At 44.4% G+C, this 14,130-nt stretch overlaps 1 long non-coding RNA gene across 4 annotated transcripts; it reads left to right on the forward strand.

Annotated features, from left to right (window-relative positions):
• Nucleotides 1–2,867: 2,867 nt before the first annotated feature.
• On the forward strand, nucleotides 2,868–11,630 carry LOC135900487 (uncharacterized). Of its 4 annotated transcripts, none has more exons than XR_011514440.1 (6): nucleotides 2,868–3,230; nucleotides 3,729–3,896; nucleotides 4,701–4,800; nucleotides 6,400–6,497; nucleotides 7,003–7,595; nucleotides 10,946–11,630. It is a non-coding gene; the product is annotated as an uncharacterized lncRNA (long non-coding RNA). The 4 variants fall into 4 exon arrangements; XR_011514439.1 differs by having other exon boundaries at nucleotides 7,003–7,176; nucleotides 7,424–11,630; XR_011514441.1 differs by having other exon boundaries at nucleotides 7,003–7,176.
• Nucleotides 11,631–14,130: the final 2,500 nt, after the last annotated feature.

Genomic DNA, 14,130 nt, shown 5'->3' on the forward strand with positions numbered 1-14,130 from the left:
TTGGAGGAGTTCCAGTGGAGGTGAATCAGAAGTATGTATGAGTTTGGCGAGGTTGTGTTTTTGTGTAGTCTTAGACTGTGTGGACTCTATTAAGTGTCTAAAGAGGTTCCAGGTCTGAGGTAAACTCATATTGCCATCTAGCTTGTTGCATCGTGACTCCCAGTTTTGTCATAAAAGAGTTGCTGCGTGTGTCTCTATCTCTTTGTTGAGACGGGCGAGGCGGCGCCTAAGTGTCCGGTTCCAACGCTGCCTTTGCCAGCGTCGTTCTAGGCCTGCTTTAGCTTCCCACAAATGTAGGAGGCGGGAGTCAACTGTGTCGCTGGGGTAGTCCTCCCATAGGGGATGAGTTATGGATCGGACAACACTTTATAGTTGTTTGGACCATTCGGTGATGTCCTTGATAGGGGCGGAGGTGCAGGCTGCTTTACATGATTGGAAAGAATCCCACTTTGTGAAAGTGGAGCCTCTGGGAGGTCTGCGGGGTAGTTGAATGTTGAGAATTTCGGTGATGCAATGCTCACTACCCAAATTCTCTTATGTGTTGCATCATGTGGCGTGAGGGAGGCGATGTGCGAACGTAAGGTCTGGAGTAGTGTCTCTACAGACGCTGGTTCCCATGCGTGAAGGAGAGGTAGGGTCGGTGAGTAGGGAGAGACCGGCTTGCTGCACTGCTAACCACACCTGACGGCCTTTCAGTGTGTCATTTGGGTAACCCCAGGCCGTATGCGGGACATTAAAGTCTCCTACAACAAGTAAAGGGCACTTGTTTGATATGTGCTTCGCAAGTGTAAAGAAGCGTTCAAAGTTGCTTTGTAGGCACTTTGGGTGGCTATATACATGTAGGATAAAGAGACTGTTCGTTCGAGCGCGTTGCGGCACAAGCTCAATTAAAGGTGATCGATGTCTTGAATCGCTAAGGTATGGGAGATGGTGGTGATTGAGCGACTAACTAGAAATGCTACCCAGGAGAGTAGGGGGGATGTGGGCAGAATAGGAGTATAGCCAGGGAGGGTAAGTGGGTTAGAGGGTTCCTGCAGGGCAAGGATGTCGGGCCCCGTTGCGCAGAACAGCCGTTGGTGGACCATGACGCTTCTGGCGAAAGCCCCGGCAGTTCCACTGCCAGAGTGTAAGATTACAGTTTGGAGCTGCCATCATGAGAGTGGACAGGAGGGGAAGGAATAACGGGGGAGTGGGAGTCGTGAGCTATGGCAGGCATAGGGTTGTCCTTTCCTTCTGTTGCTTTAGCCTTCTTACGTCTATTTGGGGTGGAGTCCCGCTTCAGGAGGGCGGTTGAGTAAGAATTGAGCCGGCACTCAAGATCGCTACGACGGTCAGAGAATCCTTGGGTTAGCACATCTAATCGTTGGTTAAAAGCAGTATTGTCTTGTGTTATGTGGATTATCACGTTTCTGAGGGTTGCACATTCCTGGTTGATGTGAGTAATAGTGTCCTGCAATTTTGCCTCAAAGCAAGCAGCGAAGGACTGAAGCAGGGTTGGAATGCCGTCTTGTGAGGTAGTGGTGAAGGGAGTGGGTGGTGTGCATGGGGTTGAATTTGCAGAGGGTTCCATGTCAGCCTCCATTGCTAGCAAATCAGGAGATGAAGTAGGGTTGGAGGTGGGAGGCTGGGATGTGGCAGGAGCGGTTGCCAGTGGAATGGGAGATCCAGACGCAAGAGCACTTATCTGGGTTTCCAGTTTGGCTATATGTTGAAGGGCGGCGTCTTCCTTCCATGCCGCTGTAGCTTCTGCTTTGGCCGCCGCTGCCTCCTCCTGGGATTTTGCAAGGGCGTGTTGTAGATTGGGAGTTGCTGTCATGGATGGCATGTGCTGGTAAGAAGAGAGGGGAGTGTCTCAGGCTTGCTTCCACGGCGCTGCCCAGGCTTGCTTGTGTTGGTTGGGCGACAACAGGGGAAAATTGTCCCCGGATGTGACCAATTCTTGATGCTGCGTTTGTGGGTTGCTCGGTTGTTTCGTTGTTTCCATGTCTGGTGACGGTTTCGTCCCTTGCACGATCCCGTGCCAGTAAGGTGAGGGCCCTCGCACAGAATGCACTTAGGTGTGCAAGGAGGTTCTTGTTGAGGATGTTGTGCTCCACAGTGGGGACAAAGATTGGTCTTGGGGCTTGGGCAAGCGTCATGACGGTGACCTGGTTGTCCGCAATTTGTACAGGCATCCGGACTGCCGCGGTATCGGGTGCAGCGGTGGATGGCGCCCATCTATTTAATGGAGTTCGGGACTGCGCTTGCGTCGAAGGTGATTAGGATGGAGTGCGTCTTTCCCATGCGTCTGGCTGCTAATATGGTGTGCTCTGGATTTCTTCTGACCAGGTCTTGGTAGAGTTGCGTTGGGATCTCGTCGTCATAGGCGTTTGTGAGGACTCTTCTGGTAGCCCCCGGTGGAGGTGCCATGCAAGCTGCGCGCGGGTAGGTTCGGTCGATCTCCAATGGTGGGGGAGGTCGGCGTCTTCAGAGTCTCGGCTGTTGGGAAATTTGTTGTTGCCATGGTGAAAGTATTGTTGGTCGGGTGGATGCGTAAGCAGAAGTCGTCCGGTAGAGTGATTTGCTGGAGCTGGGTCTGCACTGCCTTCCTGAGTCGAGGTGTTGGGATGTCTAGAGTCGCACTTCACCTCGCGGGTGAACGACCATTCTAATAGCGTTGGGCGGGAGCGGCGGCAGTTGCTTCCTGCGTTACACTGTGAGGCGAACCTCCTTGGTCGCAGGTGGTAGGCGGGCGGGCGTCTTGCCGCTGCTGGTTGCGGCTGCTGCGTCGCGCGCCGCGTTCCTGGCGTTCGGGTTGGCTGCCTCGGAGTTAGCGTTGTCGGAGCGTTGAGGTGGTTTCGGCCATCCAGTAGGTCGTGGTTTCGGCGAACTGGCTGGTCGAGGGGTATAGGCTATATATAGAACACTGGAGCTCTTGTTCGGTTACGGTGTTGCCTTCAACCGTTACTTCCCTGTTAACGGCTGGCGTCGCCGGCGGAGTGACGGAGTCCGAGTGAGGCTTAGCTAGGCGGCTGAGCGTCTCTCCGGAGCGGGAGCCGCCGGGGTCTCGAGGCCAGCCGTGCCGCTCGCGGTGCCTCGGGGGTCCCTGGCTGGGAGCGGCGGTTCGGGCCGAAGTATGTGCCGTGGAGCAGTGGTTAGGCACGTCTGACCTCGACGAGCGCGCGTGGTGTTCCAGGTGGCACCGGAGTTGGGCCGAAGCTGAAGCTTCCTCTTAAATTGGCGCGCCAGCAGTTGAGCAGTTCACGTTTCTGGATCTATCCTATGTGTGCTTTCGCGCTTGTTGGCCGTTGCTAATTTCTTCATAAATAACTGTTCATCTTTTTTTTTAAATACGAGGTCGTTACCTCGCCTCATTTGTAATGGAGTTAAATCACGCTGTGTTGTTTAGGAATGATTACAGACGAACGCTTGTTTTTAACAGCTTCATTATTTTCGAACGCGAATATCTTCGATGTTATGGTTGCTTAGAAAATACGTTAGAAAAGATGTAAGGTTGCTGTTATCTGCAGCATGTGCTATTGCTGTTAGATTTTAGCAGAAAAATTCGCGTCATTTTTGAGAAGGCATTACTTTCCTACTGTCTGAACAGAGTTGCCACGCAGTGCGAATTCTAATTTTTTCTTAAAGTATTTTGTGGTGTACGAGTACAATGCCTGATAACGTTCTGTGTGCTTGCAATGCATTTCGGGCATGTTATGATGGACATTCTTGCGTATCGGTTCATTCAGTACAGACGGCAGTCCGTCCAGGCAGCCTACCAAACACAGCAGGATCTGCAGCAGTCACTTTGTAAATGGCGAGAAGTCGGACGATCAGAGAAGCCCTGTCTATCTACCAACCTTGCTTCCATTTGTGTACAGGTCCACTAATGTTGCTACTGCACACAGGTATGAAAGGTAAATGCTAAGTACAGTGCTCAATGTAAGTGTAAAAGAAATAAATTTATTCCTTTGTACAGCAGGATTCATCCATCACCAGCCTCCTTAATTAAGTCTGCTGCAGGACATTTATCTGCAACTATCCATATCGTGCACCTTAAATGTTCCCTCTACACCTGCGAATTTCCCTTTCTCGTCTCTCCGCTTAGTCTTCTGTTTCTAGCTCTTCTCTCGCTATCCTATCTATTTCCCTAATAGACCACCTTTTATGTGTTCTATGCATTACATCATAACTATATAGTGGCAATCATAACTAAATACAGATTCAACCAAGGAGTCTGTTTAAAACCAGTAACAGATAATTAGAATCTAAAGATGTATTTAAGCAACAAGTCCTTCACGTTGCAAGGAAGGTTACTGTACAGCACAAGTTTTGTTTTGCATGCCCACATGCTCTCATTCTTAAGTGGAGAGAATGTTAATAATACCTTTGGTTTTACACTTGTGGCTTCACTGCATGTGATAGTCAAGGTTATCTGGTCTCTCTAAATTCAGGTTTTCAAAATCTGGTGCCTTTATTTTAATACAGCAGTTATTATGACATTCTAATATTGGAATTATAAATGGTCTGGACAACTCTTGTTGCCATCAGTATAAAATTTCTCCCATTAGGAGCATTGTTCCAGCTACACTTGTGGTACACAAATGCCACCTGTTAACTTTGCCAATGTACACATGTTGTTTGTACGAATAGACTTGTTTACTCTGAACAAGTACAATCTCTTTAGTGCATTGATCATTTTGCTTAATAATATCATGCAGGCTCCGGTCACGTGAGCAGCACAAACAACCCACATGGCGCTGTGTGTTGCCAGTTCCTGACGACCAAGAATGCGGTGCTGCGACTACAGAGCACACAAGTGTAGGTATCCCCTTATCTGGGCAGATTACAAAGTTTTTAGGACTTACAACTGTTTGCTATTGTAGAGGGCAATATTCACTACTTGAACAGATATACACACACAAGGTTACACAAACACTCACTACGAACTGTTCATTGCTACAAACAGAAGCCAACCTTTATGCCTTGATGTCCTTGCGTACCCTTGCTATAAACAAATTTTTTAAGCATTCCTCGACAAGCTGACCCTACAACTTAAATAGGAACAATCTTTAGTGCTAACTAAATCACAGTGACAGTTGTTCACCTATGGTGTTATCAGGAGCTGAACATATTTGGATGTTGCTTACCGCAATAAGGATGCTTTTTAACATGCCATACAGCTACCAGTGTGTTGAACATTTTAAGGATAGCTTTTACCAAAACAAGAGCTGAGAACTGCTCCATTCTCTGTCTCTGAAAGAACGTTTGCCCCTAAAAAGAAATATCACAGCCTTGGTGGAGATGAAACGTGCACTTGAATATGCAGCAACTCCCACTGCATGCCTCTTGTGGCCACGCAACACATTTTGTAACCGTTCATAGCAGTAATTCTAAGATGTCTAGCAACCAGGAAAACGCTATCAGGAAATTCGGTGTTTCAGGAAAGATAACGCAAATGTCAGCAAATTTCTGAGTACTCAGGAAAATTTCGCTTCATTGTTATGATGAGGAGTACAAGCATTTTTATTGATGCTGGTATTACCGACGTGCCAGTCTTTCTCACGTTTGAATCACATTCGCAGCACCGACCACGTGAAAGGGTGCATGGTCGGTGCTGCGACTGTGATTCAAACATGAGACATGTGACCATGGTCGTCATGGTCACAGCTCATTATGACAAGAGGGGTGCATGCATGCAAGTGTGTGTGTTTGTACATTTACGCACACGCCCATGCAATACCTACTTGTGCGCACCTTACACAAATAAGCTTAACTAGTGTTTATGCTAACTGCCTTAGAAAGTTGCGTTCATGGTTGAACCAATTAGGCACCTTTCACAAAATAGCTGACAAAATTTGATCTTTGCTTGAGTTGAGTGGTTGGATGTGGTTACCTATCTTGCGCTCACATGGTAAACACAAAGAACTTGCAACGCTGGCTCTGTAGAAAAAATTGCAAGAATATTGAGGGACATACCGCAGTGATTCCTATTATATCCGTACATGTAAGTGCTACGTAAGTGCCTATTTCATCTCTCATCTAGCTTTTACTTAGGACCAATGGCTATTTTCTCCCCTCCCTCTTATTTTCGTCCAATGTTACAAAGGTTGCACACTCATTTCAACTTGCACTGCCGGCCTTGCATTAGCACTCAAGTTCACTCACTCTCTCTATGGCCATTTACTTTCATGTCAACTTTCGCTGGTCACTTCACACTCATATCCATTCCTCAGAAGCAAGTGGGGCAAACCATGCATGATCATGTTTCTACTCTGCATTTCTTCAGTAGTGCTTGCAGCGTGAGAGTAAAATAGGACAAGTGATCGCTACGCTGCTGTTCCTTTGCATAGTGCAAAAACGAAGTTAAAAGGAGAAATAGCAAGAAGGTAACCCCACTGTGGCTTTGAATTTGTGCAGGTAGGAACGCAGACAGACCCTTGCACATGGTTCTCGGAGGTGGACATATGCCAAGCCTGTTCTCTTGTTGTTTAAAGGAATGTGAAGCTGAGACGCAGGTAGGATGGGGCCTACTGGAGTAGCTTGTAAACATATGATCTTGCATGTGCTCGTTTACCGTGATGTGAAGCTACCTGTCTTTAATCACTTTAGTAGGATGGGCTTTTCAGTCCATTGTTTACAGTAGTCATCATTTTCCCACGGTGCGATAAATGCTGAATAAAAGAATAAATGGCTACTGTCATAGTCAACCATTAGCTTATATCCTATCGACTGCTGAATGAATGTTTGCAGTAAGACTACAATCCATACCCAGAGACTTCCTAATTTCATCTTAACATAAAATTTTCTACTGGCATGGCTACACTTTCGTTTCATTGAATTTCACTCCGTCACTCTAACATGCCACTGATTGATTAAGTATTACATGCTGTAGCGAATCCATTTTCTTGTCACATTGATATAACTTGTCCAAAGTACGTCTTTCTCAGTCTTGAAGCAATGTTTGGGCATATAGTGGCTTTAAGATTGCTTTGTGTGTTCATTTGGTAACATCTGCTCTAGGTTGTTGTGCCCTGCAAGAAATAAAGCAAGGGTGCATCATGGGGAACATCCTACGAGTCAAGGATGCCGCATGTGACGCTGTGAACATCGAACACACTATCTCGACCCCAGGCTTCCACAGTTGCGCCAGTGTGTCATCCTGCCCCAGTGAAAAAGCTTCTGGCATTCTGAAGGGTATTACTGGGGTTTCACAGAGTGTTTTTACAAAGTCTAGCTCAGGCGCTCAATGTTAAGGGGAAAGAGGAAACCACAAATGCTTCAAAGAAATTGCTCATCTTTTTGATCAAACTAAAACTAAACTTGTCGTACTCATCCTTGGCAGCGTTTTTTTGTTTCCACAGAACCACAGGTTCAAGACATTTTTTGCTGATCATTGCCATTCTCCATGCAAAAATTTAATACTGTTTTTACTGGTCGTCAGGGTCAACCACACAGCTGATGATGCCTTACTGCTTCAAGCCCGACTATGTAAACTGCAGCGTTGTCATTGACAAGGACGCACGGTCCATGAGAAAGTGCTCACGTATTCCAGCTACAAAGGAACCTACACTGTGAAATTCCTTGTAGGAATAACGTCAATAAGGCATCATAAGGTATGTGTCAAGGCCTTATGGTGGCTGTGCCACCGACTCTCTCATCACATCTGACTGTGGCATATTGCACATGCTTGAGCCAGGGGACCTTGTGCTCGCTGACAAGGGCTTTCCTCAAATCAGGAGGGCTCTTGTGGAGCGAGGAGTTAAATTTCAGATGCCAATCTTTACACGACCAAATCTGCCTTTCACGCGTGAGGAGGTTCTGAGCACATAAGGTATTGTGCAAGAATACATGTTGAGCGATGCATACAGCGTATGAAGCTTTTCGGGATATTGTCAGAAAGGCATTCTGCTGATCTACTTCATTAGCAAAATCATTGACGTGTGCAGTGCTGGCACATTTGCAGGCTCCAATTATGAAAGACAAAGATTAGTGGGCATGCAACAAAATTATAGTGTCACTTCTCTAATGGTGCCTTAGCCCATATTCGCAAAATCTTTCTTTACTCAACGCTACATCTTGTCCCCGCAGAGGATGAGAAACACTCTACTGCCCCTCACGGTTCCCTAAATTTCAGAGTTCCAATAATCCAGAGGAACGGTGGTTAACCGAGGGGCCCGATTTTTATTAGTGACACCATAAGAAGCCAACAAACACTGACACCAAGGGCAACATAGGGGAAATTACTTGTGCTTAATAAATGAAATAAAGAAACGATTAATTAATGAAAATTAAAATGGATGAATAAACAACTTGCCACAGGTAGGAACTGAACCCACAACCTTCGCAAAAAGTATTTTATATGCTAGGAGGCATTTCAATTTAAGAGTGAATTGTGAGTAATGGTCTTAATTGGATGTCATACCTATTTAGACGGGCTTTAGCCTGATGTGTATACCTCTGCGAAAACTAAGCTGTACTGAATAGTTGCATGTTTGTCACTAGGGCATCAAGCTGCAAGCTATAATAAGCTTCTTTATCCTAATTGTTCACTGCTTGTGGGACATGTGCAGAGAATGTGGTCCCCAAATTGAAGTGATGCATTATGTAGCGTATGCACATGAGACTAGTTTGTAGCATTTGTGTTCGAGCCTGCTTAGCTATCCATCTTGTGAATTCGTAAGTTGTTTCACAACTTGTTTTGCTCACTGTGAGTTGGAATTGTTTTTCGCAGTACTTCTGTAACAGATTTTATTGACTTTGCAAATGTTTGTGAAGACCATTTGGAATTTATGCAGCTGTGCAACAACACTGAACTTCCTTTGTTTCATCTTCTCGTTATGCTGCCTTGTTCTTGGTAGTGCACGTAAATGTGCATGCATTTATACAACTTTGAAATTTGTGACAATGCAACACATATTATGATGTTTGCATCAATGTAAAAGTTGACCAACTAGTAATGTGACAAAGTATGATGTGATGTGCAGCAAGTGAAAAAGAGAAAACATTTGTTTTGATCTGAAGGGTGTGTAACCATTTTTGATGAAGCTGTGCCCATTTCTGTAGTAGTAGTTTCTAATTTTTCCGGCTTTAGTGGTTACTCACTCATCCTTAAATGCCAGCAACACAAGCATGGACTCACTAATGTCTAGGATGCTCGCTTGTAGAAGATGGCCTTCAATTTCTTGTTCCTTGTATTCACAGTGTGCTTTTCGCAGCTTGTTTCTCAAGAAAAGGCTCTTGTGCCACTAGAAAGCTTTGTTGGCCTTTATTTTCAGGTCCGTTTTAGCTGAATGTCCTCGTGATCCACATTGTCACTTACTATTCCCAAACAGTTCTTAAGGGCTGCTGTGTAACAAGCATCACCATCGCCAGCCTATTTATGCCCACTGCAGGATGAAAGCCTCTCCCAGAGATCTCAGTTCACTCCAGCTTTGCACCAGCTCATTACATCTTAGGCCTGCAAATTTCCCAATTTTATTACACCACCTAATTCTCTGCCCTACTCGACTGCACTTCCCTTCTGTTGGCACCCATTCTTCGACTCTAACAGACTATTGGTTACCCGCCTTATGCATTACGTGTCCTGCCCAGCTCCCTTTCGTTCCTCTTAATACCAACTAGACTCGGCTACCCTCGGTTGCTCTCGAATATGCACATCAGCTTTTTTGTCTCATTAACATTACGCCTATGGGTAATGTTCCACTACCATTTAGTTTCTATATGGTAATGAAACTATAGAACATATACAGTTCTATAGTTTCTGTACCAGTAGAATGCAGTAATTGACAATTGACAAGAACTTAATTGAAGTGGCCTGAGAAACATGACTTCGGCTCCCCAATCAAGTTGGTGGTTCCGCCCACAACGGGACCAGGAGTTGGTGACTCTCTGTGATGTCGCAGGCCCTCTGGACGGACTGTAGTTGATGTGTGAATTCCGAGCTCTTCAGCAAGATGTCCCACTTGGACTTCTATATAAGTTTGGAGCCCACATTATACAGGCATAGCCAGAGCATGTGGTGGAAGGAGCAGCATGCATGACCACATTTGAAGCACGACTGCAGGAAGTTGGGGCCTATCCAACTCAGTGCTCTGGGGGTGAGGTACGATCTCATCTGTAAGAGCCTGAAAGTAACGGCATGAGCCCTATTCAGTTTCGGTGATTGTGCACTTTTCGATTGAAGGGCAGTGGTAAACTGCTAAGTGCTGATTTGGTAATGCCTGCCATATGTGCCGCGACCTCTTTTTTCTTTTTCTGCAGGTAAGGTATTAATTGTGTTCTTACCTTACTTTTTTCCTCACCCTACAATATTAATTTTGTAAATTTCAATTTTCGAATTGGTAATTCCCTTGTCCTTATCCATTTCTTTATAACCACCCAATTCATGGCAGCCAGTCTCCCACTGTGGGTATGGGTCGCAACACTCAGGTGAACAGCAGGAACAACAATCCGTAGACAGGATTTTCAAAATGACTTACCGAGGCTAACAGACGAACATGCTCTGATGCTGGAACTTCGAGACAGGGTGCAAACATATCGTGCACCCCATTTCAAACACCATACAGCTGACACAGGTCATTTTCTGGCCGTTGTCCTGCTAAATGGAAGAACCACAAAATATATATATATATATTTTTTATATATATATTTTGTGTGAATTTTTTTCAAATTCAATATCAGTTTATTCAAACGACTAATAAGAAGTACAAGTGAATCATCTGGGCCCCTAGCCTTCTCGGCTAGACTTGGGCCCATGCAGGAAGTGCGAAAAAATAATTGCTGTAAATACTTGCTTAAAATGAGCTTCAAAATCTTTCGCACCTCTTTTGACTGAAGCTTCTCGTCTTCTAGTTGATGCATTAGTGCTTGAAAAGCACCACATCGCTTTGCCAGCCTCTGAGCTCTTTTAGATGCTCAACTTATGCTTCTAACTTTGTTCTCCCTTGACTCGGTTCTTTTGCAGGTGACAGGACTTACACTCAACATTTATCTGCAAGGTCTCTGGTGGTTCCTGCGCCTTGCGTATAGAAGGCTCTCACTTGTTTTTTGCAGTAAAGACAGGCAAGAAGAACAAAACAGTGAATGAAACACTTCAGTTAATGTAGTGCTTATCAACAGTTAACAATGCATTGACTTCACAATACATAATCAACACTTTGATTCAGTACTATCTTTTAAACTTACTTTTGTGCTCTGTGTTTATTTTGAATAGGTTGCACCAAGGAAAGTGCTATAGTCTATGTTCTGCAGGTTTGCTGTAAATACTGGAAGCACAATTAAAATACACCTAGTTCATCACCCAAGCGCATCTAGCCAATCCAGTCGAAGCATTTCAAATCGAAGTGGATGGAACAAACAAAACCCAGTCATCTTGGCCAATCAGCATGCATCCATGCTTCATGCAGAATGGTATCCTTCAAAAACTGATGGATATCGCAATGTTTACTTGGAGGTAATTTGATTTCTACAACCTTAACATGTAAAGGTGTTCATAATTATTGTGTCATTCATTTTTACGTTCGAAGTATACAACCCATATATTACTGCCCAAGTTGAAGGCAGCAAACCTGAGAATTCAAGCATGCATGTATTCACAGTATTTTTATTGCAGATATACGAGAGCAAATAAATGCACTTGGTGTGCTTGAGATGTTGACTTTCCACAAACTCATCTATTTACCTTAAAAAAGCACTCGCATGAAAATTTTGTGTCCTGCTTTTCTCGTTTTCTTTAGGCATTGTCAACTCCATGGTTATAGTACTAAGCCCTATTTTCTTGAGAGCATGCAAAATGAATGTACTTACAGGACCTTTCCTATGACCCCTACAAAATGTGCATCAAGCACCACGCTACTTCAGATGTGAAAAAGAAGACTTCCGATGTCACCGAAAACAGAGTTGGCGGGGCGAGGTGGTTGAAGGTTGTACAATGACTGCGTCAATGAAAGCTGCCATACTGGCCCTTGCAATTGTTCGCTTCTCTTGGAAACACAAGCCGACGCTTTTTCCACTCTTGACCCGATGAGTGTTCAATGGATTCGGCTGTAGGCACCACAGCCATAGCGTGTGTGTACCCGCAGCTGTGTTTAGTCCCACGAGACTGCCACAACAGCTTTCGGTTATCTTTTGAGTAACGTTTCTCACGGCCGAATCTGCGCTGCTCTTGGCACATGTTTTAATATGGTCGTCATGAAAGATACTAGCATAGTTATCTGTGGCGCACTGAGGAAAGTGAGGCTCCATAATGTAATTAAGGGGTCGAGGGCTATACAAGAAAGTAATGGAACAGGAAAAACATTTTCTGTCAGTACTTGTTTAAAGCGGGTTTACATAAGGGGTGGGTGTACAGAAAGATTGTGTCAACAGGTAGTCGATCACCTTCTCAGAAGAAAAATGATGGGCAGGCGACGGCAGTAATATACTTAGGAAGCCTGTTTCAGGCTGCACCAGGAAAGAAGCATGACAAAAAATCAACAATTCTTACACATGTGCAATAAGGTTGCATTTGGTGACCGATACGGTGAGATATGTATGCTGGTGAGGTAGTGTAAATAATGCTATTAAGTGATGAAAACAAAAGCCTATGGAACAGGCAAATGGTGGCTCTGCATTCGCAGAAAGATAATATTCTCAACCCAGACTTGCTTTGAGGGTGGTAATGTTAAGTAAATGAATCTGGTGGCATGATATTGTACCACCTCACGGTCATCTACTAAGCATGCTCAGTGTGGGGACCATATAGGTGACGGATAATACTGTTTCGGGGAGATAAGTCATTTGTAGGCTTGCAATTTATTCCCTTAGGTATTTTGGATGAGCCTAGCTTGTCAACATGATACCAGTAAACTTTGCATCAGACAAGCTCAGCTCGCCCACTGCTATATTCCCGTTTTCAAAGTAGTTTGGAAGAATAGAGTGCGTTGACTTAGAATTCTTTACAGCTTGGATGGCTGTGCAGTGTCGGTAGTCAAAACTGGCATTTATTGAAGTTTTTGTGTTTAGTACATAGATGACAGCACTTTTTCGGCATTTGAAGGCCAGCATTTATTCTGTCCTTCTGTTAAACCACATAGATCACAGCACTTTGTCATTGCTTTGAGACCATGTTTTTGAAATCAGGCTCGCAGAATAGTTGATTTTGAAGCAGTAGAATATAAAGCATTTTTCTCGTTTCCTACTGTACTGTTTGTTGCAATGACAAATACATGTACAATGCCTAGCGAAGAAGTATAATCAGGTTTGCATGTGTAGAGTATGAAGTAAATTGGTTGAAAATGCTTTTTAAGTACTTTGGAAAAACAGAAGCTTCAAAATACGCTATAAAAGAAAGAAGCGAAACAAGGTCACTTTTCATCCAAATAATAAAGTGTTGACATATTTTGGCTTGTGACGAAGGTGATGTTCAGGTGATGCTTTGTAACCGACAGAAACCATGTATAAAGGATTCAATGCGCTACAATAGCAGTGAAGTGCATGAGCTTCACAGTGCAAGTTGTTTTAAAGCAAAACAAGCCTTAAAATATTGGAGTACAGCCTCTGTTATGGCCATCTATATTCCATCTCATTAATTTCATGTAGTGCAGCGCAGGCTAGGTGTTGTGTCAGCCGTTCGGTAATGGGAATCGGCAATGTGTAGCGAGATGTGATGGGGGATCGCCTTTTATGCACCACTAATGCTACCCCGAAAAGTCCACCCAGTGGGTCTCACAAGGAAGACAGTCCTAGACAAACCATGTAGCAGCCCATCTGGTTGGTAGATCTGACCCATAACTATTGCAATTATGCGCAGATTTAGTAAGACAAAGTAGTCAGCCTTATGCTGTAAAGAAAGAAAGCCTAAAGAAAAAGTTAAAGTACAGTACTAGATTCATGTTGCTTTCCTTTAGCTGTTCATTTTACTTCATTTCATTAACCTTCTATGAACGAGTGTTGTCAACACTAGTATATAAAGGGTTAATGAAAAATTTGTGAGCCATACCACTCTGTGAAGGTGTATGTCCAGCAAAGCTGTTGAAAACCACCGGTACAAGAGCTACGAGTGGTATGCAATGATTCCAGGCTGTAGAGTAATGGTAGTAGTGCTATGTCAGAGCAAAGGTAGGAGTGGGAGTAATCGTAATTTTGACATCACACTACTGCTCATAGCAG

Source organism: Dermacentor albipictus, chromosome 5 (assembly GCF_038994185.2).
Source record: "Dermacentor albipictus isolate Rhodes 1998 colony chromosome 5, USDA_Dalb.pri_finalv2, whole genome shotgun sequence".
NCBI classification, from domain to species: domain Eukaryota; kingdom Metazoa; phylum Arthropoda; class Arachnida; order Ixodida; family Ixodidae; genus Dermacentor; species Dermacentor albipictus.